Source organism: Alosa sapidissima, chromosome 4 (genome assembly GCF_018492685.1).
Source record: "Alosa sapidissima isolate fAloSap1 chromosome 4, fAloSap1.pri, whole genome shotgun sequence".
Lineage (NCBI taxonomy): Eukaryota > Metazoa > Chordata > Actinopteri > Clupeiformes > Clupeidae > Alosa > Alosa sapidissima.
The window spans coordinates 37,799,272-37,826,767 of NC_055960.1; the positions used below are offsets into that span (position 1 = coordinate 37,799,272).

Sequence of the window (27,496 nt, forward strand, 5' to 3'; positions counted from 1 at the left end):
GATCGCCATAGGAAGAATTTCTGTTTTATTTTATTTATTCTCGTTCCCCAGTTTTTCCTATCCGTCTCTTCTCCAAAGTAAATCCCAAGAACCTTAATATTTTTCTCTTGTTCAGTCAACCCTAAGGGTATTTTGTTTTCTGTCCAATTACTGTACAAGATTTCACTTTTACTTACATTCAACTTAATTCCTGTTGCTTTAGAGAATTGTCCACATGTAGCCAATCCTGTGTGAATAGAAAAGTTATCCACTGCAAAGAAGGTTATATCATCCATATACATAGATAATTTTGCCTGTCTTCCATTCCCTCCAGGGATTGGCATTCCTCTGAAGTTCACATTAGAACGTATTGCATTGGCTAGGGGCTCCATGCACATGACAAATAGTGAAGCTGACAGAGGGCACCCTTGTCTTAGTCCAGACTGCAGCGGGATGGTTGCTGATGGGTGGCCATTTATCATGGCAATGCTGGAAATGTTGCAGTACATCATTTTAATGGAGGACAAAAACAATGGTCCAAAATTCATCTTTTCTAAAATTGACATTAAAAATTCTCTATCAAGTTTATCAAATGCTTTTTCATGGTCCAAGGTCACAATGCTCACTGGAGTTTGTCTTTCCTTAGAGTAGAGGATAATGTCCCGTGTCAAGGCAAGATTATCTGATATTCCTCTCTTTGGGATTCCGCAGGTCTGTTCAGAGCTGACGACTTTGGCCAACACAGTTTGCAATCTAGTGCACATAACTTTAGCACAGATCTTATAGTCAGTCCCTAAAAGGCTTATTGGTCTCCAATTCTTTATGTCTGATTTTTCTCCTTTTTTAAAGAGGAGTGAGATACATCCGTTTCTCATACTGTCAGGTAATTCTCCCTTCTCCTGAGATTCTTTATATATGTTAAGGAGCTCCTCCGCTAAGATGTCCTTAAAAGCAATATAAAAATCCCCTGGCAAACCGTCAAGTCCTGGTGCTTTATTCTTTGATAGGTTATCTATGGCCTTTTTTATTTCGTGTAGCGAAAAGGGACTTTCTAAAAGATATTTGTCTTCATTTAACAGGACCTTTTCTATTTGTCCCAGAAAACGCTGCTTCTGTATAGAATTTGTACAAGGCTTCTTATAAAGATCTTTGTAAAAAGTTTCCACAACATTTGCCAGCTCATTTTGTTTGTCCACTTTGATACCATCTTGATTTTTTAGTTCTTTTATTGACTGACGTGGTTTCAGCGATTTCCTGAAGAAATACTGTGTGCAATTTTCGTTCTGTTCAAAGGTTTTAGCTCGACTCCTTTCTATAACTCCTCTTGCATCTTCTGCTGCGATGGTCATCATTTTCCCTTTAATCAGGGTGATCTCCTCATCTACATCAAAGCCCTCCTGCTGCATTTTATAGAATCTCTGCAGTTTTCCTTGTAACCTTTTTAGATAAAGTTTTTTCCCTTGAGCTTTCCTTTTCCCTTCTATTTGGAAGAATATTCTTGTTCTCTTTTTGATTTCCTCCCACCAGTCTGAAGCTGAGTTATAAAGACTTTTCAATGAAATCCAATCATAAAATTTTGCTTTATATCTGTTAATTACATTGGGGTTATCTAAAAGGCTTGTATTCAGTTTCCAGTAACCTTGTCCAGCTTTTATAGACCCAGGGATTTTTACTGCACAGGTCAAAAGGGAGTGATCTGAAAAAAATGTTGGTGCCACTTTAGCTTGTGTCACCTCAAGACTTGTTGATGTTAAAATCATGTCTATTCTTGAGTGTGCCTTTCCATTTGTCCAGGTAAAACCAGGCAGATCTGGATTTTCTTTTCTGTATGTATCAATCAGTTTAAAATCCTTTATAATGGTCTTCAACAGCTCAGAGCTACTATCTGTTGTGTTGGCTGTTTTGGTTATTTTATCTTTACAATTTAGGACACAATTAAAATCACCAGCTATTACAATGGGATTGTTACATAACAATACAGGATATAAAGCTAAAAGTGTTTCTAACCGATCTTTTAAATCAGTGGGGCAATAGATATTAATAAGTCTCAGCTCAAGCCCGTGCCTCTGAATATCGACACAGATCAGTCTTCCATCCTGTATAATTTGAATTTTCTGGACCTCAATATTATGAGCTCTAAAAAGTATTCCTACTCCAGACGCTCTGTTAGAGTTATCTCCTGACCACACAGAAGGCCCATGTGTCCATCGTCCTTGGAAGGTTTTATAATCATCTTTATATGAAAGCCAACATTCCTGTAAGAAATAAATGTCACTTTTTAAGGTTTGTAGATGTTCAAAAACTGCCTCACATTTCACTCTATCATTTATGCCACGTACATTAATAGATGTTGTTTTTAGAATGTCCATTAGGGGAATTAGGAAGGATATCAATGTTCATGGCAAGTCTTCTTCCTTTTTTTTGCATGTTTCTTTTTATTTGCTAGACTTGCTGAGGAGGTATTTGATTGTGAAGAACTTTTTCATTTGAGTTGCTGTGGAGAACACTAAGACCTCATCAGGCTCTAAGAATGGGGTTTCTAGAGGGGATTTGGGCGACCAGTTGATCCCAGCCCCCCACTGTGCCTCCCCAGAGGAGGTGGTGAGGACTCTCTCCCTTTTGTCTTCTACATTTCCTCCACCAGAGGGAGACACAGGGAAAGCAGATGGTGAACTTGTAGATGGTGAACTTGTAGAGGGGTTCTCCCCATTGTTGGAAACGATTGACTCCAAAGGATTCTCTGCTCCAATTTCTGTAGTTCCCAGGAATCCTTCGGCTTGTGAGGGTGGAATTACAGATCCATCTGGGCTCTCATTGAGGGCGGCCGAAGACTCGGATGAACTCTCTGAACAGGATGTTTCACTTTCCGTGTCTTCCGATGGACTGAGGGGGTCCAAACTTCCTTCAGCTGTGGCCTCATTCATATGTTGGTTTGGGTTAATATCAACCTCACTTGAAAAAAAGGGGTGAAAATCTGTTCCTTGTGTTCCAGCCAAATCAGGCTGATTGTTGTAATCAGATTCAGGTGTGGTGGTAGCCATGTTGGAAGCATGTGCTTCCAGAGTTACTACCTCCATGTGTTGGACAATGGTGGAACTATACTCAGTTTCTGAGGGGGGAGCACACATTTTAACACGGTTTGCATAGGCTCGTGGACAATCTTTAAACCTGTGGTCTTGTGAAAGGCAAAGATTACAAACTGTAGAAGCAGTGCACTGTGAGGCAGTATGTTCTGTGCTCTTACATATTCTACAAACCTCCACAGTGCATTGGGCCGCGAGATGCTCTTTGCTTCTACAACGCCTGCATTCCTTCGGTTGTCCTGCATAAAAAACAGAGCCTCTAAAAGCACCAATCTGAATATTATTGGGTAGATGTTGAATCCCATCACCGATTCTTTTCAGCCTGACTTGGAATCTTCGTTCTCCCGTTTTAATTCCATCCACATCTTTTACTTCAAATCCAGAAAGAACTGTGGCATACCTCATTAACCATGTGCTAATGTCCTCAATCTTCACTTTTTCAGAATACATCACGACATGGACAATCTTTAAGTCTCTCTCTGACAAAGGTATGAAAACAATCTTCTGGAAGGCTGCAGAATCCTTCTTCTTTTTATCAAATCTCTCACAGCACAGTTCAAAAATCCTTAAACTTGCAAAAATGACTTCAAAAATCTTCTTACCAGGAAAAGCAAAGACATAATCCAGTTGATTTGTTGGAAATCCCAATTCTTTTTGCAGGATCTGGCGACTAAACTGCAACCGATCCATCTCCAGATCTTCCAACAATTCGAATCTTGCAGCATTCCTCCTTTGTCCAGGTAACACCATGCTTCAGTCCTTGCACTCCAGCCGTCAAGATACCGTCAAGATAGTCCCCCACTACCAGAAATTGTGCAGTCGAGATTCCCACATTTGAGGAATTCGCAGGGGTAAGCACGACCGGATGTGCAATGGCCGAGCCTCGCCCTGGGCAAACAACCTTCTTGATCATTGTATCACCCCTGCCAGGTAAGTATGAGTTGGAACAGACCAAGTTGGCGCAGGGGTTCCTGGCCACTGGCAACACGCAGATGGTGGGCCCACCTCCAAGATTCCGTAAAGGGGGAGGGGCCTCCCTGAAAGACATCATTACTCGGAGCTTCCATAACAGTGACCTCTCCTGGTGAAGTGCCAAGGCTGCGTCTAAATTATCCCGGCTAGATAGTGGACAGGAGGCACGCACTAAATCTAGACTCCTCCGACGGAGAAGCCGAGCAAAAGAGTGAACGTACGGCAGAACATGGCACAGAAAGCAAAGAAATGAGCCACGGTGTCCCACAGAGTGCATTGTCCACGTTCCACTAGTCGCTCTGTCTTTTCTTTACACCATCAAAATCAGGGGAGAGCGCGAACGCAGTCTCCCACTACCAGAAATTGTGCAGTCGAGATTCCCACATTTGAGGAATTCGCAGGGGTCAGCACGACCGGATGTGCAATGGCCGAGCCTCGCCCTGGGCAAACAACCTTCTTGATCATTGTATCACCCCTGCCAGGTAAGTATGAGTTGGAACAGACCAAGTTGGCGCAGGGGTTCCTGGCCACTGGCAACACGCAGATGGTGGGCCCACCTCCAAGATTCCGTAAAGGGGGAGGGGCCTCCCTGAAAGACATCATTACTCGGAGCTTCCATAACAGCGACCTCTCCTGGTGAAGTGCCAAGGCTGCGTCTAAATTATCCCGGCTAGATAGTGGACAGGAGGCACGCACTAAATCTAGACTCCTCCGACGGAGAAGCCGAGCAAAAGAGTGAACGTACGGCAGAACATGGCACAGAAAGCAAAGAAATGAGCCACGGTGTCCCACAGAGTGCATTGTCCACGTTCCACTAGTCGCTCTGTCTTTTCTTTACACCATCAAAATCAGGGGAGAGCGCGAACGCAGTCCCCCACTACCAGAAATTGTGCAGTCGAGATTCCCACATTTGAGGAATTCGCAGGGGTCAGCACGACCGGATGTGCAATGGCCGAGCCTCGCCCTGGGCAAACAACCTTCTTGATCATTGTATCACCCCTGCCAGGTAAGTATGAGTTGGAACAGACCAAGTTGGCGCAGGGGTTCCTGGCCACTGGCAACACGCAGATGGTGGGCCCACCTCCAAGATTCCGTAAAGGGGGAGGGGCCTCCCTGAAAGACATCATTACTCGGAGCTTCCATAACAGCGACCTCTCCTGGTGAAGTGCCAAGGCTGCGTCTAAATTATCCCGGCTAGATAGTGGACAGGAGGCACGCACTAAATCTAGACTCCTCCGACGGAGAAGCCGAGCAAAAGAGTGAACGTACGGCAGAACATGGCACAGAAAGCAAAGAAATGAGCCACGGTGTCCCACAGAGTGCATTGTCCACGTTCCACTAGTCGCTCTGTCTTTTCTTTACACCATCAAAATCAGGGGAGAGCGCGAACGCAGTCCCCCACTACCAGAAATTGTGCAGTCGAGATTCCCACATTTGAGGAATTCGCAGGGGTCAGCACGACCGAATGTGCAATGGCCGAGCCTCGCCCTGGGCAAACAACCTTCTTGATCATTGTATCACCCCTGCCAGGTAAGTATGAGTTGGAACAGACCAAGTTGGCGCAGGGGTTCCTGGCCACTGGCAACACGCAGATGGTGGGCCCACCTCCAAGATTCCGTAAAGGGGGAGGGGCCTCCCTGAAAGACATCATTACTCGGAGCTTCCATAACAGCGACCTCTCCTGGTGAAGTGCCAAGGCTGCGTCTAAATTATCCCGGCTAGATAGTGGACAGGAGGCACGCACTAAATCTAGACTCCTCCGACGGAGAAGCCGAGCAAAAGAGTGAACGTACGGCAGAACATGGCACAGAAAGCAAAGAAATGAGCCACGGTGTCCCACAGAGTGCATTGTCCACGTTCCACTAGTCGCTCTGTCTTTTCTTTACACCATCAAAATCAGGGGAGAGCGCGAACGCAGTCCCCCACTACCAGAAATTGTGCAGTCGAGATTCCCACATTTGAGGAATTCGCAGGGGTCAGCACGACCGGATGTGCAATGGCCGAGCCTCGCCCTGGGCAAACAATTTTTTCAATTTTTTCATTTTTTTTTACTTTATTGTGTTTCATAGCAAATACATACATAATACTCAGAAGTATCAGCTTATAAATACATGTACAAGCACATTGTGGAGGCTAAATTCTTTTACATTGTTCACTGCATTTAAATCAGAAGGATATCACATCAACATATCACAAACATAATACGTATTACACAAGTCGCAAATTCTGTCCCATTAAAAGCATAAATCCCACCCAAACAAATGTTCCATACAATCCATTTTCCACATGACTTTTGTTTTTTCCTTCCCGTACTTCAACACGTCTCTTGTGACATAGTCCTTAATGCTGTTCAGTGCCATACTTTTTGCCCCACCCAAAGTAATCTTTTCTTTTTTAAGGAATAACTTATTCCTAACCACCCACAAGGTACATTTGACACAATTAATAACTGCCCAGAGTCTACAAAATTCTTGACCTTTTTTCCTCATGTGTAATCCAAAAAGTACAGTTTCTCTACATAAAACCATGTTGTAATTTCCAAACCATGGCCTAAACACATTCCACACAAGTTTAGCAAATGTACAGTCCCAAAACACATGATCTATTGTTTCTTCATTACAAAAGCTTTCTCTGATACATTTAGCACTAGCACACAGACCCCATCTGTAGAGGACTGTTCTTGTTGGTAAACAGTTCTGTGCCACCTTCCAAGCTACATCTTTATGTTTGTTAAACAGAAAGGGGAAGGATGTACATTTCCATACTCGTACACACTGGTTTTCTGTCAATGCCCTAATTGTTTCTATTCTCGGGGGGGCATCCTCCAATAATTCATGGATGGCACCGCTACTTAATTCAGAGCCTGCACATATGGTTCCTTTATGCTTCACTAAGAAATCTTTTGCTTCTTGGTAGAGGTATGGCTGAGTATCCGAGGAGGGTAGGGTGAGAGGTCGCCTTTCCCAGTTCTTCCCAGGCATATACCTACCCACCCAGAATTTGGCAAAGAGAGTCCACAGAGCTTCTCCTCCTTGGTCTGCTATTCCTTTTAAGATATTACTCAGGAACATTGCTTTAAATTTCTTTGTAATATCCAGCACGTCTCTGCCCCCTAAAGCTTTTGGTTTATACATGATTGTCCTTTTGACTCTCTCTGTTTTTCCACCCCAGATAAAGCGGAACATCTCCCGGCGGGCCATTGTGATGAAGGAACTGGGGGCAGGAAGTATCATCGCCAGGTATGATAAGGCTGATAGAATTTCCATCTTTGCAATCATAATTTTGCCAAGCATTGTTAGGTCACGTGATCGCCATAGGAAGAATTTCTGTTTTATTTTATTTATTCTCGTTCCCCAGTTTTTCCTATCCGTCTCTTCTCCAAAGTAAATCCCAAGAACCTTAATATTTTTCTCTTGTTCAGTCAACCCTAAGGGTATTTTGTTTTCTGTCCAATTACTGTACAAGATTTCACTTTTACTTACATTCAACTTAATTCCTGTTGCTTTAGAGAATTGTCCACATGTAGCCAATCCTGTGTGAATAGAAAAGTTATCCACTGCAAAGAAGGTTATATCATCCATATACATAGATAATTTTGCCTGTCTTCCATTCCCTCCAGGGATTGGCATTCCTCTGAAGTTCACATTAGAACGTATTGCATTGGCTAGGGGCTCCATGCACATGACAAATAGTGAAGCTGACAGAGGGCACCCTTGTCTTAGTCCAGACTGCAGCGGGATGGTTGCTGATGGGTGGCCATTTATCATGGCAATGCTGGAAATGTTGCAGTACATCATTTTAATGGAGGACAAAAACAATGGTCCAAAATTCATCTTTTCTAAAATTGACATTAAAAATTCTCTATCAAGTTTATCAAATGCTTTTTCATGGTCCAAGGTCACAATGCTCACTGGAGTTTGTCTTTCCTTAGAGTAGAGGATAATGTCCCGTGTCAAGGCAAGATTATCTGATATTCCTCTCTTTGGGATTCCGCAGGTCTGTTCAGAGCTGACGACTTTGGCCAACACAGTTTGCAATCTAGTGCACATAACTTTAGCACAGATCTTATAGTCAGTCCCTAAAAGGCTTATTGGTCTCCAATTCTTTATGTCTGATTTTTCTCCTTTTTTAAAGAGGAGTGAGATACATCCGTTTCTCATACTGTCAGGTAATTCTCCCTTCTCCTGAGATTCTTTATATATGTTAAGGAGCTCCTCCGCTAAGATGTCCTTAAAAGCAATATAAAAATCCCCTGGCAAACCGTCAAGTCCTGGTGCTTTATTCTTTGATAGGTTATCTATGGCCTTTTTTATTTCGTGTAGCGAAAAGGGACTTTCTAAAAGATATTTGTCTTCATTTAACAGGACCTTTTCTATTTGTCCCAGAAAACGCTGCTTCTGTATAGAATTTGTACAAGGCTTCTTATAAAGATCTTTGTAAAAAGTTTCCACAACATTTGCCAGCTCATTTTGTTTGTCCACTTTGATACCATCTTGATTTTTTAGTTCTTTTATTGACTGACGTGGTTTCAGCGATTTCCTGAAGAAATACTGTGTGCAATTTTCGTTCTGTTCAAAGGTTTTAGCTCGACTCCTTTCTATAACTCCTCTTGCATCTTCTGCTGCGATGGTCATCATTTTCCCTTTAATCAGGGTGATCTCCTCATCTACATCAAAGCCCTCCTGCTGCATTTTATAGAATCTCTGCAGTTTTCCGCGAACGCAGTCCCCCACTACCAGAAATTGTGCAGTCGAGATTCCCACATTTGAGGAATTCGCAGGGGTCAGCACGACCGAATGTGCAATGGCCGAGCCTCGCCCTGGGCAAACAACCTTCTTGATCATTGTATCACCCCTGCCAGGTAAGTATGAGTTGGAACAGACCAAGTTGGCGCAGGGGTTCCTGGCCACTGGCAACACGCAGATGGTGGGCCCACCTCCAAGATTCCGTAAAGGGGGAGGGGCCTCCCTGAAAGACATCATTACTCGGAGCTTCCATAACAGCGACCTCTCCTGGTGAAGTGCCAAGGCTGCGTCTAAATTATCCCGGCTAGATAGTGGACAGGAGGCACGCACTAAATCTAGACTCCTCCGACGGAGAAGCCGAGCAAAAGAGTGAACGTACGGCAGAACATGGCACAGAAAGCAAAGAAATGAGCCACGGTGTCCCACAGAGTGCATTGTCCACGTTCCACTAGTCGCTCTGTCTTTTCTTTACACCATCAAAATCAGGGGAGAGCGCGAACGCAGTCCCCCACTACCAGAAATTGTGCAGTCGAGATTCCCACATTTGAGGAATTCGCAGAGGTCAGCACGACCGGATGTGCAATGGCCGAGCCTCGCCCTGGGCAAACAATTTTTTCAATTTTTTTTACTTTATTGTGTTTCATAGCAAATACATACATAATACTCAGAAGTATCAGCTTATAAATACATGTACAAGCACATTGTGGAGGCTAAATTCTTTTACATTGTTCACTGCATTTAAATCAGAAGGATATCACATCAACATATCACAAACATAATACGTATTACACAAGTCGCAAATTATGTCCCATTAAAAGCATAAATCCCACCCAAACAAATTTTCCATACAATCTATTTTCCACATGACTTTTGTTTTTTCCTTCCCGTACTTCAACAAGTCTCTTGTGACATAGTCCTTAATGCTGTTCAGTGCCGTACTTTTTGCCCCACCCAAAGTAATCTTTTCTTTTTTAAGGAATAACTTATTCCTAACCACCCACAAGGTACATTTGACACAATTAATAACTGCCCAGAGTCTACAAAATTCTTGACCTTTTTTCCTCATGTGTAATCCAAAAAGTACAGTTTCTCTACATAAAACCATGTTGTAATTTCCAAACCATGGCCTAAACACATTCCACACAAGTTTAGCAAATGTACAGTCCCAAAACACATGATCTATTGTTTCTTCATTACAAAAGCTTTCTCTGATACATTTAGCACTAGCACACAGACCCCATCTGTAGAGACTGTTCTTGTTGGTAAAAAGTTCTGTGCCACCTTCCAAGCTACATCTTTATGTTTGTTAAACAGAAAGGGGAAGGATGTACATTTCCATACTCGTAAACACTGGTTTTCTGTCAATGTACGGCAGAACATGGCACAGAAAGCAAAGAAATGAGCCATGGTGTCCCACAGAGTGCATTGTCCACGTTCCACTAGTCGCTCTGTCTTTTCTTTACACCATCAAAATCAGGGGAGAGCGCGAACGCAGTCCCCCACTACCAGAAATTGTGCAGTCGAGATTCCCACATTTGAGGAATTCGCAGGGGTCAGCACGACCGGATGTGCAATGGCCGAGCCTCGCCCTGGGCAAACAACCTTCTTGATCATTGTATCACCCCTGCCAGGTAAGTATGAGTTGGAACAGACCAAGTTGGCGCAGGGGTTCCTGGCCACTGGCAACACGCAGATGGTGGGCCCACCTCCAAGATTCCGTAAAGGGGGAGGGGCCTCCCTGAAAGACATCATTACTCGGAGCTTCCATAACAGCGACCTCTCCTGGTGAAGTGCCAAGGCTGCGTCTAAATTATCCCGGCTAGATAGTGGACAGGAGGCACGCACTAAATCTAGACTCCTCCGACGGAGAAGCCGAGCAAAAGAGTGAACGTACGGCAGAACATGGCACAGAAAGCAAAGAAATGAGCCATGGTGTCCCACAGAGTGCATTGTCCACGTTCCACTAGTCGCTCTGTCTTTTCTTTACACCATCAAAATCAGGGGAGAGCGCGAACGCAGTCCCCCACTACCAGAAATTGTGCAGTCGAGATTCCCACATTTGAGGAATTCGCAGGGGTCAGCACGACCGGATGTGCAATGGCCGAGCCTCGCCCTGGGCAAACAATTTTTTTCAATTTTTTTTCAATTTTTTTTACTTTATTGTGTTTCATAGCAAATACATACATAATACTCAGAAGTATCAGCTTATAAATACATGTACAAGCACATTGTGGAGGCTAAATTCTTTTACATTGTTCACTGCATTTAAATCAGAAGGATATCACATCAACATATCACAAACATAATACGTATTACACAAGTCGCAAATTCTGTCCCATTAAAAGCATAAATCCCACCCAAACAAATGTTCCATACAATCCATTTTCCACATGACTTTTGTTTTTTCCTTCCCGTACTTCAACAAGTCTCTTGTGACATAGTCCTTAATGCTGTTCAGTGCCATACTTTTTGCCCCACCCAAAGTAATCTTTTCTTTTTTAAGGAATAACTTATTCCTAACCACCCACAAGGTACATTTGACACAATTAATAACTGCCCAGAGTCTACAAAATTCTTGACCTTTTTTCCTCATGTGTAATCCAAAAAGTACAGTTTCTCTACATAAAACCATGTTGTAATTTCCAAACCATGGCCTAAACACATTCCACACAAGTTTAGCAAATGTACAGTCCCAAAACACATGATCTATTGTTTCTTCATTACAAAAGCTTTCTCTGATACATTTAGCACTAGCACACAGACCCCATCTGTAGAGGACTGTTCTTGTTGGTAAACAGTTCTGTGCCACCTTCCAAGCTACATCTTTATGTTTGTTAAACAGAAAGGGGAAGGATGTACATTTCCATACTCGTACACACTGGTTTTCTGTCAATGCCCTAATTGTTTCTATTCTCGGGGGGGCATCCTCCAATAATTCATGGATGGCACCGCTACTTAATTCAGAGCCTGCACATATGGTTCCTTTATGCTTCACTAAGAAATCTTTTGCTTCTTGGTAGAGGTATGGCCGAGTATCCGAGGAGGGTAGGGTGAGAGGTCGCCTTTCCCAGTTCTTCCCAGGCATATACCTACCCACCCAGAATTTGGCAAAGAGAGTCCACAGAGCTTCTCCTCCTTGGTCTGCTATTCCTTTTAAGATATTACTCAGGAACATTGCTTTAAATTTCTTTGTAATATCCAGCACGTCTCTGCCCCCTAAAGCTTTTGGTTTATACATGATTGTCCTTTTGACTCTCTCTGTTTTTCCACCCCAGATAAAGCGGAACATCTCCCGGCGGGCCATTGTGATGAAGGAACTGGGGGCAGGAAGTATCATCGCCAGGTATGATAAGGCTGATAGAATTTCCATCTTTGCAATCATAATTTTGCCAAGCATTGTTAGGTCACGTGATCGCCATAGGAAGAATTTCTGTTTTATTTTATTTATTCTCGTTCCCCAGTTTTTCCTATCCGTCTCTTCTCCAAAGTAAATCCCAAGAACCTTAATATTTTTCTCTTGTTCAGTCAACCCTAAGGGTATTTTGTTTTCTGTCCAATTACTGTACAAGATTTCACTTTTACTTACATTCAACTTAATTCCTGTTGCTTTAGAGAATTGTCCACATGTAGCCAATCCTGTGTGAATAGAAAAGTTATCCACTGCAAAGAAGGTTATATCATCCATATACATAGATAATTTTGCCTGTCTTCCATTCCCTCCAGGGATTGGCATTCCTCTGAAGTTCACATTAGAACGTATTGCATTGGCTAGGGGCTCCATGCACATGACAAATAGTGAAGCTGACAGAGGGCACCCTTGTCTTAGTCCAGACTGCAGCGGGATGGTTGCTGATGGGTGGCCATTTATCATGGCAATGCTGGAAATGTTGCAGTACATCATTTTAATGGAGGACAAAAACAATGGTCCAAAATTCATCTTTTCTAAAATTGACATTAAAAATTCTCTATCAAGTTTATCAAATGCTTTTTCATGGTCCAAGGTCACAATGCTCACTGGAGTTTGTCTTTCCTTAGAGTAGAGGATAATGTCCCGTGTCAAGGCAAGATTATCTGATATTCCTCTCTTTGGGATTCCGCAGGTCTGTTCAGAGCTGACGACTTTGGCCAACACAGTTTGCAATCTAGTGCACATAACTTTAGCACAGATCTTATAGTCAGTCCCTAAAAGGCTTATTGGTCTCCAATTCTTTATGTCTGATTTTTCTCCTTTTTTAAAGAGGAGTGAGATACATCCGTTTCTCATACTGTCAGGTAATTCTCCCTTCTCCTGAGATTCTTTATATATGTTAAGGAGCTCCTCCGCTAAGATGTCCTTAAAAGCAATATAAAAATCCCCTGGCAAACCGTCAAGTCCTGGTGCTTTATTCTTTGATAGGTTATCTATGGCCTTTTTTATTTCGTGTAGCGAAAAGGGACTTTCTAAAAGATATTTGTCTTCATTTAACAGGACCTTTTCTATTTGTCCCAGAAAACGCTGCTTCTGTATAGAATTTGTACAAGGCTTCTTATAAAGATCTTTGTAAAAAGTTTCCACAACATTTGCCAGCTCATTTTGTTTGTCCACTTTGATACCATCTTGATTTTTTAGTTCTTTTATTGACTGACGTGGTTTCAGCGATTTCCTGAAGAAATACTGTGTGCAATTTTCGTTCTGTTCAAAGGTTTTAGCTCGACTCCTTTCTATAACTCCTCTTGCATCTTCTGCTGCGATGGTCATCATTTTCCCTTTAATCAGGGTGATCTCCTCATCTACATCAAAGCCCTCCTGCTGCATTTTATAGAATCTCTGCAGTTTTCCTTGTAACCTTTTTAGATAAAGTTTTTTCCCTTGAGCTTTCCTTTTCCCTTCTATTTGGAAGAATATTCTTGTTCTCTTTTTGATTTCCTCCCACCAGTCTGAAGCTGAGTTATAAAGACTTTTCAATGAAATCCAATCATAAAATTTTGCTTTATATCTGTTAATTACATTGGGGTTATCTAAAAGGCTTGTATTCAGTTTCCAGTAACCTTGTCCAGCTTTTATAGACCCAGGGATTTTTACTGCACAGGTCAAAAGGGAGTGATCTGAAAAAAATGTTGGTGCCACTTTAGCTTGTGTCACCTCAAGACTTGTTGATGTTAAAATCATGTCTATTCTTGAGTGTGCCTTTCCATTTGTCCAGGTAAAACCAGGCAGATCTGGATTTTCTTTTCTGTATGTATCAATCAGTTTAAAATCCTTTATAATGGTCTTCAACAGCTCAGAGCTACTATCTGTTGTGTTGGCTGTTTTGGTTATTTTATCTTTACAATTTAGGACACAATTAAAATCACCAGCTATTACAATGGGATTGTTACATAACAATACAGGATATAAAGCTGAAAGTGTTTCTAACCGATCTTTTAAATCAGTGGGGCAATAGATATTAATAAGTCTCAGCTCAAGCCCGTGCCTCTGAATATCGACACAGATCAGTCTTCCATCCTGTATAATTTGAATTTTCTGGACCTCAATATTATGAGCTCTAAAAAGTATTCCTACTCCAGACGCTCTGTTAGAGTTATCTCCTGACCACACAGAAGGCCCATGTGTCCATCGTCCTTGGAAGGTTTTATAATCATCTTTATATGAAAGCCAACATTCCTGTAAGAAATAAATGTCACTTTTTAAGGTTTGTAGATGTTCAAAAACTGCCTCACATTTCACTCTATCATTTATGCCACGTACATTAATAGATGTTGTTTTTAGAATGTCCATTAGGGGAATTAGGAAGGATATCAATGTTCATGGCAAGTCTTCTTCCTTTTTTTTGCATGTTTCTTTTTATTTGCTAGACTTGCTGAGGAGGTATTTGATTGTGAAGAACTTTCTTTCATTTGAGTTGCTGTGGAGAACACTAAGACCTCATCAGGCTCTAAGAATGGGGTTTCTAGAGGGGATTTGGGCGACCAGTTGATCCCAGCCCCCCACTGTGCCTCCCCAGAGGAGGTGGTGAGGACTCTCTCCCTTTTGTCTTCTACATTTCCTCCACCAGAGGGAGACACAGGGAAAGCAGATGGTGAACTTGTAGATGGTGAACTTGTAGAGGGGTTCTCCCCATTGTTGGAAACGATTGACTCCAAAGGATTCTCTGCTCCAATTTCTGTAGTTCCCAGGAATCCTTCGGCTTGTGAGGGTGGAATTACAGATCCATCTGGGCTCTCATTGAGGGCGGCCGAAGACTCGGATGAACTCTCTGAACAGGATGTTTCACTTTCCGTGTCTTCCGATGGACTGAGGGGGTCCAAACTTCCTTCAGCTGTGGCCTCATTCATATGTTGTACGACCGGATGTGCAATGGCCGAGCCTCGCCCTGGGCAAACAACCTTCTTGATCATTGTATCACCCCTGCCAGGTAAGTATGAGTTGGAACAGACCAAGTTGGCGCAGGGGTTCCTGGCCACTGGCAACACGCAGATGGTGGGCCCACCTCCAAGATTCCGTAAAGGGGGAGGGGCCTCCCTGAAAGACATCATTACTCGGAGCTTCCATAACAGCGACCTCTCCTGGTGAAGTGCCAAGGCTGCGTCTAAATTATCCCGGCTAGATAGTGGACAGGAGGCACGCACTAAATCTAGACTCCTCCGACGGAGAAGCCGAGCAAAAGAGTGAACGTACGGCAGAACATGGCACAGAAAGCAAAGAAATGAGCCACGGTGTCCCACAGAGTGCATTGTCCACGTTCCACTAGTCGCTCTGTCTTTTCTTTACACCATCAAAATCAGGGGAGAGCGCGAACGCAGTCCCCCACTACCAGAAATTGTGCAGTCGAGATTCCCACATTTGAGGAATTCGCAGGGGTCAGCACGACCGGATGTGCAATGGCCGAGCCTCGCCCTGGGCAAACAACCTTCTTGATCATTGTATCACCCCTGCCAGGTAAGTATGAGTTGGAACAGACCAAGTTGGCGCAGGGGTTCCTGGCCACTGGCAACACGCAGATGGTGGGCCCACCTCCAAGATTCCGTAAAGGGGGAGGGGCCTCCCTGAAAGACATCATTACTCGGAGTTTCCATAACAGCGACCTCTCCTGGTGAAGTGCCAAGGCTGCGTCTAAATTATCCCGGCTAGATAGTGGACAGGAGGCACGCACTAAATCTAGACTCCTCCGACGGAGAAGCCGAGCAAAAGAGTGAACGTACGGCAGAACATGGCACAGAAAGCAAAGAAATGAGCCACGGTGTCCCACAGAGTGCATTGTCCACGTTCCACTAGTCGCTCTGTCTTTTCTTTACACCATCAAAATCAGGGGAGAGCGCGAACGCAGTCCCCCACTACCAGAAATTGTGCAGTCGAGATTCCCACATTTGAGGAATTCGCAGGGGTCAGCACGACCGGATGTGCAATGGCCGAGCCTCGCCCTGGGCAAACAACCTTCTTGATCATTGTATCACCCCTGCCAGGTAAGTATGAGTTGGAACAGACCAAGTTGGCGCAGGGGTTCCTGGCCACTGGCAACACGCAGATGGTGGGCCCACCTCCAAGATTCCGTAAAGGGGGAGGGGCCTCCCTGAAAGACATCATTACTCGGAGTTTCCATAACAGCGACCTCTCCTGGTGAAGTGCCAAGGCTGCGTCTAAATTATCCCGGCTAGATAGTGGACAGGAGGCACGCACTAAATCTAGACTCCTCCGACGGAGAAGCCGAGCAAAAGAGTGAACGTACGGCAGAACATGGCACAGAAAGCAAAGAAATGAGCCATGGTGTCCCACAGAGTGCATTGTCCACGTTCCACTAGTCGCTCTGTCTTTTCTTTACACCATCAAAATCAGGGGAGAGCGCGAACGCAGTCCCCCACTACCAGAAATTGTGCAGTCGAGATTCCCACATTTGAGGAATTCGCAGGGGTCAGCACGACCGGATGTGCAATGGCCGAGCCTCGCCCTGGGCAAACAACCTTCTTGATCATTGTATCACCCCTGCCAGGTAAGTATGAGTTGGAACAGACCAAGTTGGCGCAGGGGTTCCTGGCCACTGGCAACACGCAGATGGTGGGCCCACCTCCAAGATTCCGTAAAGGGGGAGGGGCCTCCCTGAAAGACATCATTACTCGGAGCTTCCATAACAGCGACCTCTCCTGGTGAAGTGCCAAGGCTGCGTCTAAATTATCCCGGCTAGATAGTGGACAGGAGGCACGCACTAAATCTAGACTCCTCCGACGGAGAAGCCGAGCAAAAGAGTGAACGTACGGCAGAACATGGCACAGAAAGCAAAGAAATGAGCCACGGTGTCCCACAGAGTGCATTGTCCACGTTCCACTAGTCGCTCTGTCTTTTCTTTACACCATCAAAATCAGGGGAGAGCGCGAACGCAGTCCCCCACTACCAGAAATTGTGCAGTCGAGATTCCCACATTTGAGGAATTCGCAGGGGTCAGCACGACCGGATGTGCAATGGCCGAGCCTCGCCCTGGGCAAACAACCTTCTTGATCATTGTATCACCCCTGCCAGGTAAGTATGAGTTGGAACAGACCAAGTTGGCGCAGGGGTTCCTGGCCACTGGCAACACGCAGATGGTGGGCCCACCTCCAAGATTCCGTAAAGGGGGAGGGGCCTCCCTGAAAGACATCATTACTCGGAGTTTCCATAACAGCGACCTCTCCTGGTGAAGTGCCAAGGCTGCGTCTAAATTATCCCGGCTAGATAGTGGACAGGAGGCACGCACTAAATCTAGACTCCTCCGACGGAGAAGCCGAGCAAAAGAGTGAACGTACGGCAGAACATGGCACAGAAAGCAAAGAAATGAGCCACGGTGTCCCACAGAGTGCATTGTCCACGTTCCACTAGTCGCTCTGTCTTTTCTTTACACCATCAAAATCAGGGGAGAGCGCGAACGCAGTCCCCCACTACCAGAAATTGTGCAGTCGAGATTCCCACATTTGAGGAATTCGCAGGGGTCAGCACGACCGGATGTGCAATGGCCGAGCCTCGCCCTGGGCAAACAACCTTCTTGATCATTGTATCACCCCTGCCAGGTAAGTATGAGTTGGAACAGACCAAGTTGGCGCAGGGGTTCCTGGCCACTGGCAACACGCAGATGGTGGGCCCACCTCCAAGATTCCGTAAAGGGGGAGGGGCCTCCCTGAAAGACATCATTACTCGGAGTTTCCATAACAGCGACCTCTCCTGGTGAAGTGCCAAGGCTGCGTCTAAATTATCCCGGCTAGATAGTGGACAGGAGGCACGCACTAAATCTAGACTCCTCCGACGGAGAAGCCGAGCAAAAGAGTGAACGTACGGCAGAACATGGCACAGAAAGCAAAGAAATGAGCCACGGTGTCCCACAGAGTGCATTGTCCACGTTCCACTAGTCGCTCTGTCTTTTCTTTACACCATCAAAATCAGGGGAGAGCGCGAACGCAGTCCCCCACTACCAGAAATTGTGCAGTCGAGATTCCCACATTTGAGGAATTCGCAGGGGTCAGCACGACCGGATGTGCAATGGCCGAGCCTCGCCCTGGGCAAACAACCTTCTTGATCATTGTATCACCCCTGCCAGGTAAGTATGAGTTGGAACAGACCAAGTTGGCGCAGGGGTTCCTGGCCACTGGCAACACGCAGATGGTGGGCCCACCTCCAAGATTCCGTAAAGGGGGAGGGGCCTCCCTGAAAGACATCATTACTCGGAGTTTCCATAACAGCGACCTCTCCTGGTGAAGTGCCAAGGCTGCGTCTAAATTATCCCGGCTAGATAGTGGACAGGAGGCACGCACTAAATCTAGACTCCTCCGACGGAGAAGCCGAGCAAAAGAGTGAACGTACGGCAGAACATGGCACAGAAAGCAAAGAAATGAGCCATGGTGTCCCACAGAGTGCATTGTCCACGTTCCACTAGTCGCTCTGTCTTTTCTTTACACCATCAAAATCAGGGGAGAGCGCGAACGCAGTCCCCCACTACCAGAAATTGTGCAGTCGAGATTCCCACATTTGAGGAATTCGCAGGGGTCAGCACGACCGGATGTGCAATGGCCGAGCCTCGCCCTGGGCAAACAACCTTCTTGATCATTGTATCACCCCTGCCAGGTAAGTATGAGTTGGAACAGACCAAGTTGGCGCAGGGGTTCCTGGCCACTGGCAACACGCAGATGGTGGGCCCACCTCCAAGATTCCGTAAAGGGGGAGGGGCCTCCCTGAAAGACATCATTACTCGGAGTTTCCATAACAGCGACCTCTCCTGGTGAAGTGCCAAGGCTGCGTCTAAATTATCCCGGCTAGATAGTGGACAGGAGGCACGCACTAAATCTAGACTCCTCCGACGGAGAAGCCGAGCAAAAGAGTGAACGTACGGCAGAACATGGCACAGAAAGCAAAGAAATGAGCCACGGTGTCCCACAGAGTGCATTGTCCACGTTCCACTAGTCGCTCTGTCTTTTCTTTACACCATCAAAATCAGGGGAGAGCGCGAACGCAGTCCCCCACTACCAGAAATTGTGCAGTCGAGATTCCCACATTTGAGGAATTCGCAGGGGTCAGCACGACCGGATGTGCAATGGCCGAGCCTCGCCCTGGGCAAACAACCTTCTTGATCATTGTATCACCCCTGCCAGGTAAGTATGAGTTGGAACAGACCAAGTTGGCGCAGGGGTTCCTGGCCACTGGCAACACGCAGATGGTGGGCCCACCTCCAAGATTCCGTAAAGGGGGAGGGGCCTCCCTGAAAGACATCATTACTCGGAGTTTCCATAACAGCGACCTCTCCTGGTGAAGTGCCAAGGCTGCGTCTAAATTATCCCGGCTAGATAGTGGACAGGAGGCACGCACTAAATCTAGACTCCTCCGACGGAGAAGCCGAGCAAAAGAGTGAACGTACGGCAGAACATGGCACAGAAAGCAAAGAAATGAGCCATGGTGTCCCACAGAGTGCATTGTCCACGTTCCACTAGTCGCTCTGTCTTTTCTTTACACCATCAAAATCAGGGGAGAGCGCGAACGCAGTCCCCCACTACCAGAAATTGTGCAGTCGAGATTCCCACATTTGAGGAATTCGCAGGGGTCAGCACGACCGGATGTGCAATGGCCGAGCCTCGCCCTGGGCAAACAACCTTCTTGATCATTGTATCACCCCTGCCAGGTAAGTATGAGTTGGAACAGACCAAGTTGGCGCAGGGGTTCCTGGCCACTGGCAACACGCAGATGGTGGGCCCACCTCCAAGATTCCGTAAAGGGGGAGGGGCCTCCCTGAAAGACATCATTACTCGGAGCTTCCATAACAGCGACCTCTCCTGGTGAAGTGCCAAGGCTGCGTCTAAATTATCCCGGCTAGATAGTGGACAGGAGGCACGCACTAAATCTAGACTCCTCCGACGGAGAAGCCGAGCAAAAGAGTGAACGTACGGCAGAACATGGCACAGAAAGCAAAGAAATGAGCCACGGTGTCCCACAGAGTGCATTGTCCACGTTCCACTAGTCGCTCTGTCTTTTCTTTACACCATCAAAATCAGGGGAGAGCGCGAACGCAGTCCCCCACTACCAGAAATTGTGCAGTCGAGATTCCCACATTTGAGGAATTCGCAGGGGTCAGCACGACCGGATGTGCAATGGCCGAGCCTCGCCCTGGGCAAACAACCTTCTTGATCATTGTATCACCCCTGCCAGGTAAGTATGAGTTGGAACAGACCAAGTTGGCGCAGGGGTTCCTGGCCACTGGCAACACGCAGATGGTGGGCCCACCTCCAAGATTCCGTAAAGGGGGAGGGGCCTCCCTGAAAGACATCATTACTCGGAGTTTCCATAACAGCGACCTCTCCTGGTGAAGTGCCAAGGCTGCGTCTAAATTATCCCGGCTAGATAGTGGACAGGAGGCACGCACTAAATCTAGACTCCTCCGACGGAGAAGCCGAGCAAAAGAGTGAACGTACGGCAGAACATGGCACAGAAAGCAAAGAAATGAGCCACGGTGTCCCACAGAGTGCATTGTCCACGTTCCACTAGTCGCTCTGTCTTTTCTTTACACCATCAAAATCAGGGGAGAGCGCGAACGCAGTCCCCCACTACCAGAAATTGTGCAGTCGAGATTCCCACATTTGAGGAATTCGCAGGGGTCAGCACGACCGGATGTGCAATGGCCGAGCCTCGCCCTGGGCAAACAACCTTCTTGATCATTGTATCACCCCTGCCAGGTAAGTATGAGTTGGAACAGACCAAGTTGGCGCAGGGGTTCCTGGCCACTGGCAACACGCAGATGGTGGGCCCACCTCCAAGATTCCGTAAAGGGGGAGGGGCCTCCCTGAAAGACATCATTACTCGGAGCTTCCATAACAGCGACCTCTCCTGGTGAAGTGCCAAGGCTGCGTCTAAATTATCCCGGCTAGATAGTGGACAGGAGGCACGCACTAAATCTAGACTCCTCCGACGGAGAAGCCGAGCAAAAGAGTGAACGTACGGCAGAACATGGCACAGAAAGCAAAGAAATGAGCCACGGTGTCCCACAGAGTGCATTGTCCACGTTCCACTAGTCGCTCTGTCTTTTCTTTACACCATCAAAATCAGGGGAGAGCGCGAACGCAGTCCCCCACTACCAGAAATTGTGCAGTCGAGATTCCCACATTTGAGGAATTCGCAGGGGTCAGCACGACCGGATGTGCAATGGCCGAGCCTCGCCCTGGGCAAACAACCTTCTTGATCATTGTATCACCCCTGCCAGGTAAGTATGAGTTGGAACAGACCAAGTTGGCGCAGGGGTTCCTGGCCACTGGCAACACGCAGATGGTGGGCCCACCTCCAAGATTCCGTAAAGGGGGAGGGGCCTCCCTGAAAGACATCATTACTCGGAGCTTCCATAACAGCGACCTCTCCTGGTGAAGTGCCAAGGCTGCGTCTAAATTATCCCGGCTAGATAGTGGACAGGAGGCACGCACTAAATCTAGACTCCTCCGACGGAGAAGCCGAGCAAAAGAGTGAACGTACGGCAGAACATGGCACAGAAAGCAAAGAAATGAGCCACGGTGTCCCACAGAGTGCATTGTCCACGTTCCACTAGTCGCTCTGTCTTTTCTTTACACCATCAAAATCAGGGGAGAGCGCGAACGCAGTCCCCCACTACCAGAAATTGTGCAGTCGAGATTGCCACATTTGAGGAATTCGCAGGGGTCAGCACGACCGGATGTGCAATGGCCGAGCCTCGCCCTGGGCAAACAACCTTCTTGATCATTGTATCACCCCTGCCAGGTAAGTATGAGTTGGAACAGACCAAGTTGGCGCAGGGGTTCCTGGCCACTGGCAACACGCAGATGGTGGGCCCACCTCCAAGATTCCGTAAAGGGGGAGGGGCCTCCCTGAAAGACATCATTACTCGGAGCTTCCATAACAGCGACCTCTCCTGGTGAAGTGCCAAGGCTGCGTCTAAATTATCCCGGCTAGATAGTGGACAGGAGGCACGCACTAAATCTAGACTCCTCCGACGGAGAAGCCGAGCAAAAGAGTGAACGTACGGCAGAACATGGCACAGAAAGCAAAGAAATGAGCCACGGTGTCCCACAGAGTGCATTGTCCACGTTCCACTAGTCGCTCTGTCTTTTCTTTACACCATCAAAATCAGGGGAGAGCGCGAACGCAGTCCCCCACTACCAGAAATTGTGCAGTCGAGATTGCCACATTTGAGGAATTCGCAGGGGTCAGCACGACCGGATGTGCAATGGCCGAGCCTCGCCCTGGGCAAACAACCTTCTTGATCATTGTATCACCCCTGCCAGGTAAGTATGAGTTGGAACAGACCAAGTTGGCGCAGGGGTTCCTGGCCACTGGCAACACGCAGATGGTGGGCCCACCTCCAAGATTCCGTAAAGGGGGAGGGGCCTCCCTGAAAGACATCATTACTCGGAGCTTCCATAACAGCGACCTCTCCTGGTGAAGTGCCAAGGCTGCGTCTAAATTATCCCGGCTAGATAGTGGACAGGAGGCACGCACTAAATCTAGACTCCTCCGACGGAGAAGCCGAGCAAAAGAGTGAACGTACGGCAGAACATGGCACAGAAAGCAAAGAAATGAGCCACGGTGTCCCACAGAGTGCATTGTCCACGTTCCACTAGTCGCTCTGTCTTTTCTTTACACCATCAAAATCAGGGGAGAGCGCGAACGCAGTCCCCCACTACCAGAAATTGTGCAGTCGAGATTCCCACATTTGAGGAATTCGCAGGGGTCAGCACGACCGGATGTGCAATGGCCGAGCCTCGCCCTGGGCAAACAACCTTCTTGATCATTGTATCACCCCTGCCAGGTAAGTATGAGTTGGAACAGACCAAGTTGGCGCAGGGGTTCCTGGCCACTGGCAACACGCAGATGGTGGGCCCACCTCCAAGATTCCGTAAAGGGGGAGGGGCCTCCCTGAAAGACATCATTACTCGGAGCTTCCATAACAGCGACCTCTCCTGGTGAAGTGCCAAGGCTGCGTCTAAATTATCCCGGCTAGATAGTGGACAGGAGGCACGCACTAAATCTAGACTCCTCCGACGGAGAAGCCGAGCAAAAGAGTGAACGTACGGCAGAACATGGCACAGAAAGCAAAGAAATGAGCCACGGTGTCCCACAGAGTGCATTGTCCACGTTCCACTAGTCGCTCTGTCTTTTCTTTACACCATCAAAATCAGGGGAGAGCGCGAACGCAGTCCCCCACTACCAGAAATTGTGCAGTCGAGATTCCCACATTTGAGGAATTCGCAGGGGTCAGCACGACCGGATGTGCAATGGCCGAGCCTCGCCCTGGGCAAACAATCTTCTTGATCATTGTATCACCCCTGCCAGGTAAGTATGAGTTGGAACAGACCAAGTTGGCGCAGGGGTTCCTGGCCACTGGCAACACGCAGATGGTGGGCCCACCTCCAAGATTCCGTAAAGGGGGAGGGGCCTCCCTGAAAGACATCATTACTCGGAGCTTCCATAACAGCGACCTCTCCTGGTGAAGTGCCAAGGCTGCGTCTAAATTATCCCGGCTAGATAGTGGACAGGAGGCACGCACTAAATCTAGACTCCTCCGACGGAGAAGCCGAGCAAAAGAGTGAACGTACGGCAGAACATGGCACAGAAAGCAAAGAAATGAGCCACGGTGTCCCACAGAGTGCATTGTCCACGTTCCACTAGTCGCTCTGTCTTTTCTTTACACCATCAAAATCAGGGGAGAGCGCGAACGCAGTCCCCCACTACCAGAAATTGTGCAGTCGAGATTCCCACATTTGAGGAATTCGCAGGGGTCAGCACGACCGGATGTGCAATGGCCGAGCCTCGCCCTGGGCAAACAACCTTCTTGATCATTGTATCACCCCTGCCAGGTAAGTATGAGTTGGAACAGACCAAGTTGGCGCAGGGGTTCCTGGCCACTGGCAACACGCAGATGGTGGGCCCACCTCCAAGATTCCGTAAAGGGGGAGGGGCCTCCCTGAAAGACATCATTACTCGGAGCTTCCATAACAGCGACCTCTCCTGGTGAAGTGCCAAGGCTGCGTCTAAATTATCCCGGCTAGATAGTGGACAGGAGGCACGCACTAAATCTAGACTCCTCCGACGGAGAAGCCGAGCAAAAGAGTGAACGTACGGCAGAACATGGCACAGAAAGCAAAGAAATGAGCCACGGTGTCCCACAGAGTGCATTGTCCACGTTCCACTAGTCGCTCTGTCTTTTCTTTACACCATCAAAATCAGGGGAGAGCGCGAACGCAGTCCCCCACTACCAGAAATTGTGCAGTCGAGATTCCCACATTTGAGGAATTCGCAGGGGTCAGCACGACCGGATGTGCAATGGCCGAGCCTCGCCCTGGGCAAACAATCTTCTTGATCATTGTATCACCCCTGCCAGGTAAGTATGAGTTGGAACAGACCAAGTTGGCGCAGGGGTTCCTGGCCACTGGCAACACGCAGATGGTGGGCCCACCTCCAAGATTCCGTAAAGGGGGAGGGGCCTCCCTGAAAGACATCATTACTCGGAGCTTCCATAACAGCGACCTCTCCTGGTGAAGTGCCAAGGCTGCGTCTAAATTATCCCGGCTAGATAGTGGACAGGAGGCACGCACTAAATCTAGACTCCTCCGACGGAGAAGCCGAGCAAAAGAGTGAACGTACGGCAGAACATGGCACAGAAAGCAAAGAAATGAGCCACGGTGTCCCACAGAGTGCATTGTCCACGTTCCACTAGTCGCTCTGTCTTTTCTTTACACCATCAAAATCAGGGGAGAGCGCGAACGCAGTCCCCCACTACCAGAAATTGTGCAGTCGAGATTCCCACATTTGAGGAATTCGCAGGGGTCAGCACGACCGGATGTGCAATGGCCGAGCCTCGCCCTGGGCAAACAATCTTCTTGATCATTGTATCACCCCTGCCAGGTAAGTATGAGTTGGAACAGACCAAGTTGGCGCAGGGGTTCCTGGCCACTGGCAACACGCAGATGGTGGGCCCACCTCCAAGATTCCGTAAAGGGGGAGGGGCCTCCCTGAAAGACATCATTACTCGGAGCTTCCATAACAGCGACCTCTCCTGGTGAAGTGCCAAGGCTGCGTCTAAATTATCCCGGCTAGATAGTGGACAGGAGGCACGCACTAAATCTAGACTCCTCCGACGGAGAAGCCGAGCAAAAGAGTGAACGTACGGCAGAACATGGCACAGAAAGCAAAGAAATGAGCCACGGTGTCCCACAGAGTGCATTGTCCACGTTCCACTAGTCGCTCTGTCTTTTCTTTACACCATCAAAATCAGGGGAGAGCGCGAACGCAGTCCCCCACTACCAGAAATTGTGCAGTCGAGATTCCCACATTTGAGGAATTCGCAGGGGTCAGCACGACCGGATGTGCAATGGCCGAGCCTCGCCCTGGGCAAACAACCTTCTTGATCATTGTATCACCCCTGCCAGGTAAGTATGAGTTGGAACAGACCAAGTTGGCGCAGGGGTTCCTGGCCACTGGCAACACGCAGATGGTGGGCCCACCTCCAAGATTCCGTAAAGGGGGAGGGGCCTCCCTGAAAGACATCATTACTCGGAGCTTCCATAACAGCGACCTCTCCTGGTGAAGTGCCAAGGCTGCGTCTAAATTATCCCGGCTAGATAGTGGACAGGAGGCACGCACTAAATCTAGACTCCTCCGACGGAGAAGCCGAGCAAAAGAGTGAACGTACGGCAGAACATGGCACAGAAAGCAAAGAAATGAGCCACGGTGTCCCACAGAGTGCATTATCCACGTTCCACTAGTCGCTCTGTCTTTTCTTTACACCATCAAAATCAGGGGAGAGCGCGAACGCAGTCCCCCACTACCAGAAATTGTGCAGTCGAGATTCCCACATTTGAGGAATTCGCAGGGGTCAGCACGACCGGATGTGCAATGGCCGAGCCTCGCCCTGGGCAAACAATCTTCTTGATCATTGTATCACCCCTGCCAGGTAAGTATGAGTTGGAACAGACCATGTTGGCGCAGGGGTTCCTGGCCACTGGCAACACGCAGATGGTGGGCCCACCTCCAAGATTCCGTAAAGGGGGAGGGGCCTCCCTGAAAGACATCATTACTCGGAGCTTCCATAACAGCGACCTCTCCTGGTGAAGTGCCAAGGCTGCGTCTAAATTATCCCGGCTAGATAGTGGACAGGAGGCACGCACTAAATCTAGACTCCTCCGACGGAGAAGCCGAGCAAAAGAGTGAACGTACGGCAGAACATGGCACAGAAAGCAAAGAAATGAGCCACGGTGTCCCACAGAGTGCATTGTCCACGTTCCACTAGTCGCTCTGTCTTTTCTTTACACCATCAAAATCAGGGGAGAGCGCGAACGCAGTCCCCCACTACCAGAAATTGTGCAGTCGAGATTCCCACATTTGAGGAATTCGCAGGGGTCAGCACGACCGGATGTGCAATGGCCGAGCCTCGCCCTGGGCAAACAACCTTCTTGATCATTGTATCACCCCTGCCAGGTAAGTATGAGTTGGAACAGACCAAGTTGGCGCAGGGGTTCCTGGCCACTGGCAACACGCAGATGGTGGGCCCACCTCCAAGATTCCGTAAAGGGGGAGGGGCCTCCCTGAAAGACATCATTACTCGGAGCTTCCATAACAGCGACCTCTCCTGGTGAAGTGCCAAGGCTGCGTCTAAATTATCCCGGCTAGATAGTGGACAGGAGGCACGCACTAAATCTAGACTCCTCCGACGGAGAAGCCGAGCAAAAGAGTGAACGTACGGCAGAACATGGCACAGAAAGCAAAGAAATGAGCCACGGTGTACCACAGAGTGCATTGTCCACGTTCCACTAGTCGCTCTGTCTTTTCTTTACACCATCAAAATCAGGGGAGAGCGCGAACGCAGTCCCCCACTACCAGAAATTGTGCAGTCGAGATTCCCACATTTGAGGAATTCGCAGGGGTCAGCACGACCGGATGTGCAATGGCCGAGCCTCGCCCTGGGCAAACAACCTTCTTGATCATTGTATAACCCCTGCCAGGTAAGTATGAGTTGGAACAGACCAAGTTGGCGCAGGGGTTCCTGGCCACTGGCAACACGCAGATGGTGGGCCCACCTCCAAGATTCCGTAAAGGGGGAGGGGCCTCCCTGAAAGACATCATTACTCGGAGCTTCCATAACAGCGACCTCTCCTGGTGAAGTGCCAAGGCTGCGTCTAAATTATCCCGGCTAGATAGTGGACAGGAGGCACGCACTAAATCTAGACTCCTCCGACGGAGAAGCCGAGCAAAAGAGTGAACGTACGGCAGAA

The 27,496-nt window shown here is 47.7% G+C and overlaps 30 non-coding genes and 3 pseudogenes across 30 annotated transcripts; all 33 read right to left on the reverse strand.

Annotated features, from left to right (window-relative positions):
* Positions 1–3,836: 3,836 nt before the first annotated feature.
* On the reverse strand, positions 3,837–4,000 carry LOC121708086. Its single transcript, XR_006031576.1, has one exon. It is a non-coding gene; the product is annotated as a U1 spliceosomal RNA (small nuclear RNA).
* Positions 4,001–4,359: 359 nt separating this feature from the next.
* Positions 4,360–4,524, reverse strand: LOC121708063. Its single transcript, XR_006031554.1, has one exon. It is a non-coding gene; the product is annotated as a U1 spliceosomal RNA (small nuclear RNA).
* Positions 4,525–4,883: 359 nt separating this feature from the next.
* Positions 4,884–5,048, reverse strand: LOC121707981. Its single transcript, XR_006031472.1, has one exon. It is a non-coding gene; the product is annotated as a U1 spliceosomal RNA (small nuclear RNA).
* Positions 5,049–5,407: 359 nt separating this feature from the next.
* LOC121708079 lies at positions 5,408–5,572 on the reverse strand. The gene has a single exon (XR_006031569.1). It is a non-coding gene; the product is annotated as a U1 spliceosomal RNA (small nuclear RNA).
* Positions 5,573–5,931: 359 nt separating this feature from the next.
* On the reverse strand, positions 5,932–6,110 carry LOC121708101 (annotated as a pseudogene).
* A 2,628-nt stretch (positions 6,111–8,738) lies between these two features.
* LOC121708083 lies at positions 8,739–8,903 on the reverse strand. Its single transcript, XR_006031573.1, has one exon. It is a non-coding gene; the product is annotated as a U1 spliceosomal RNA (small nuclear RNA).
* Positions 8,904–9,262: 359 nt separating this feature from the next.
* Positions 9,263–9,432, reverse strand: LOC121708108. Its single transcript, XR_006031589.1, has one exon. It is a non-coding gene; the product is annotated as a U1 spliceosomal RNA (small nuclear RNA).
* Positions 9,433–10,253: 821 nt separating this feature from the next.
* Positions 10,254–10,418, reverse strand: LOC121707982. Its single transcript, XR_006031473.1, has one exon. It is a non-coding gene; the product is annotated as a U1 spliceosomal RNA (small nuclear RNA).
* A 359-nt stretch (positions 10,419–10,777) lies between these two features.
* On the reverse strand, positions 10,778–10,908 carry LOC121708105 (annotated as a pseudogene).
* A 4,139-nt stretch (positions 10,909–15,047) lies between these two features.
* On the reverse strand, positions 15,048–15,182 carry LOC121708115 (annotated as a pseudogene).
* Positions 15,183–15,541: 359 nt separating this feature from the next.
* LOC121707983 lies at positions 15,542–15,706 on the reverse strand. The gene has a single exon (XR_006031474.1). It is a non-coding gene; the product is annotated as a U1 spliceosomal RNA (small nuclear RNA).
* A 359-nt stretch (positions 15,707–16,065) lies between these two features.
* On the reverse strand, positions 16,066–16,230 carry LOC121707984. Its single transcript, XR_006031475.1, has one exon. It is a non-coding gene; the product is annotated as a U1 spliceosomal RNA (small nuclear RNA).
* Positions 16,231–16,589: 359 nt separating this feature from the next.
* LOC121707985 lies at positions 16,590–16,754 on the reverse strand. Its single transcript, XR_006031476.1, has one exon. It is a non-coding gene; the product is annotated as a U1 spliceosomal RNA (small nuclear RNA).
* Positions 16,755–17,113: 359 nt separating this feature from the next.
* Positions 17,114–17,278, reverse strand: LOC121707986. Its single transcript, XR_006031477.1, has one exon. It is a non-coding gene; the product is annotated as a U1 spliceosomal RNA (small nuclear RNA).
* A 359-nt stretch (positions 17,279–17,637) lies between these two features.
* Positions 17,638–17,802, reverse strand: LOC121707987. The gene has a single exon (XR_006031478.1). It is a non-coding gene; the product is annotated as a U1 spliceosomal RNA (small nuclear RNA).
* A 359-nt stretch (positions 17,803–18,161) lies between these two features.
* On the reverse strand, positions 18,162–18,326 carry LOC121707988. The gene has a single exon (XR_006031479.1). It is a non-coding gene; the product is annotated as a U1 spliceosomal RNA (small nuclear RNA).
* A 359-nt stretch (positions 18,327–18,685) lies between these two features.
* Positions 18,686–18,850, reverse strand: LOC121707989. Its single transcript, XR_006031480.1, has one exon. It is a non-coding gene; the product is annotated as a U1 spliceosomal RNA (small nuclear RNA).
* Positions 18,851–19,209: 359 nt separating this feature from the next.
* LOC121707990 lies at positions 19,210–19,374 on the reverse strand. Its single transcript, XR_006031481.1, has one exon. It is a non-coding gene; the product is annotated as a U1 spliceosomal RNA (small nuclear RNA).
* Positions 19,375–19,733: 359 nt separating this feature from the next.
* Positions 19,734–19,898, reverse strand: LOC121707991. The gene has a single exon (XR_006031482.1). It is a non-coding gene; the product is annotated as a U1 spliceosomal RNA (small nuclear RNA).
* Positions 19,899–20,257: 359 nt separating this feature from the next.
* LOC121707992 lies at positions 20,258–20,422 on the reverse strand. Its single transcript, XR_006031483.1, has one exon. It is a non-coding gene; the product is annotated as a U1 spliceosomal RNA (small nuclear RNA).
* A 359-nt stretch (positions 20,423–20,781) lies between these two features.
* On the reverse strand, positions 20,782–20,946 carry LOC121707993. Its single transcript, XR_006031484.1, has one exon. It is a non-coding gene; the product is annotated as a U1 spliceosomal RNA (small nuclear RNA).
* Positions 20,947–21,305: 359 nt separating this feature from the next.
* On the reverse strand, positions 21,306–21,470 carry LOC121707994. The gene has a single exon (XR_006031485.1). It is a non-coding gene; the product is annotated as a U1 spliceosomal RNA (small nuclear RNA).
* Positions 21,471–21,829: 359 nt separating this feature from the next.
* LOC121708036 lies at positions 21,830–21,994 on the reverse strand. Its single transcript, XR_006031527.1, has one exon. It is a non-coding gene; the product is annotated as a U1 spliceosomal RNA (small nuclear RNA).
* Positions 21,995–22,353: 359 nt separating this feature from the next.
* LOC121708037 lies at positions 22,354–22,518 on the reverse strand. The gene has a single exon (XR_006031528.1). It is a non-coding gene; the product is annotated as a U1 spliceosomal RNA (small nuclear RNA).
* A 359-nt stretch (positions 22,519–22,877) lies between these two features.
* On the reverse strand, positions 22,878–23,042 carry LOC121707995. The gene has a single exon (XR_006031486.1). It is a non-coding gene; the product is annotated as a U1 spliceosomal RNA (small nuclear RNA).
* Positions 23,043–23,401: 359 nt separating this feature from the next.
* LOC121708022 lies at positions 23,402–23,566 on the reverse strand. The gene has a single exon (XR_006031513.1). It is a non-coding gene; the product is annotated as a U1 spliceosomal RNA (small nuclear RNA).
* A 359-nt stretch (positions 23,567–23,925) lies between these two features.
* On the reverse strand, positions 23,926–24,090 carry LOC121707996. Its single transcript, XR_006031487.1, has one exon. It is a non-coding gene; the product is annotated as a U1 spliceosomal RNA (small nuclear RNA).
* Positions 24,091–24,449: 359 nt separating this feature from the next.
* On the reverse strand, positions 24,450–24,614 carry LOC121708024. Its single transcript, XR_006031515.1, has one exon. It is a non-coding gene; the product is annotated as a U1 spliceosomal RNA (small nuclear RNA).
* Positions 24,615–24,973: 359 nt separating this feature from the next.
* On the reverse strand, positions 24,974–25,138 carry LOC121708025. The gene has a single exon (XR_006031516.1). It is a non-coding gene; the product is annotated as a U1 spliceosomal RNA (small nuclear RNA).
* Positions 25,139–25,497: 359 nt separating this feature from the next.
* On the reverse strand, positions 25,498–25,662 carry LOC121707997. The gene has a single exon (XR_006031488.1). It is a non-coding gene; the product is annotated as a U1 spliceosomal RNA (small nuclear RNA).
* A 359-nt stretch (positions 25,663–26,021) lies between these two features.
* LOC121708026 lies at positions 26,022–26,186 on the reverse strand. The gene has a single exon (XR_006031517.1). It is a non-coding gene; the product is annotated as a U1 spliceosomal RNA (small nuclear RNA).
* Positions 26,187–26,545: 359 nt separating this feature from the next.
* Positions 26,546–26,710, reverse strand: LOC121707998. Its single transcript, XR_006031489.1, has one exon. It is a non-coding gene; the product is annotated as a U1 spliceosomal RNA (small nuclear RNA).
* A 359-nt stretch (positions 26,711–27,069) lies between these two features.
* LOC121708038 lies at positions 27,070–27,234 on the reverse strand. The gene has a single exon (XR_006031529.1). It is a non-coding gene; the product is annotated as a U1 spliceosomal RNA (small nuclear RNA).
* Between the last annotated feature and the right edge of the window lie 262 nt (positions 27,235–27,496).